Genomic DNA, 744 nt, shown 5'->3' with positions numbered 1-744 from the left:
AGAGCTCCGAATGAAAAATTAGTTTTTTTTATCGCTTTGAAACAGCCGCCATTTTTTATTCCCCCTACCTATACTTGGCAGACTCATCTATTTTGGCTATTAATTAAACATAGTTTTCATTAAAGTAATAAAAAAATTGGGGTGAGATAACTGCCTTTTTTCTCCTCTTGGGCTCTTATACTATATACTCTTATACTATATGGATTATAGTCTCACCGCACTTAACCTGAGCAAAGCGGATGAACCTAACATTGTTTCAGAAAAAGAACGACTTGTAGAATGGAAAAGTAAGTCTCTACATGGGAGATTCTACAGCCAACTGAACGATGCCTCCATAGGGAAAGAGAAATCAGTTGAATGGTTAAAAGCTGGAAGGCTATTCTCCGAGACAGAGGGGTTTGTGGTTGCCATTCAAGATCAGGTGATTGCCACCAGGTTATATAATAAAAGCCAATAGTATTAGTCCATAAATTCAATTACACAAATTATAAAGTATAAGCACTAATACATTTTGATTCATGATAAGGACGACCATCTGTGATATTTAGATGAGTTTAAAAGTAAAAACTTATCTGGCAGATTTCTTTATGTTAATGAAATTGTACCAAATATAAACTACAAGATTAATAGTATTAGTTTGTACTTTATCATGAAATAGGGTCCAGATTATGATCTAGAAAACATGTTCTAAAAGACGCAACAACACCAGATAAGTGTCGATTATGCTCAGTAACGCTGGAATCA

The sequence above is a fragment of the Halyomorpha halys genome, unplaced genomic scaffold (assembly GCF_000696795.3).
Source record: "Halyomorpha halys isolate HHAL.00 unplaced genomic scaffold, Hhal_1.1 Scaffold202.1, whole genome shotgun sequence".
Classification (NCBI taxonomy): domain Eukaryota; kingdom Metazoa; phylum Arthropoda; class Insecta; order Hemiptera; family Pentatomidae; genus Halyomorpha; species Halyomorpha halys.
This window is presented reverse-complemented; position numbering follows the sequence as displayed.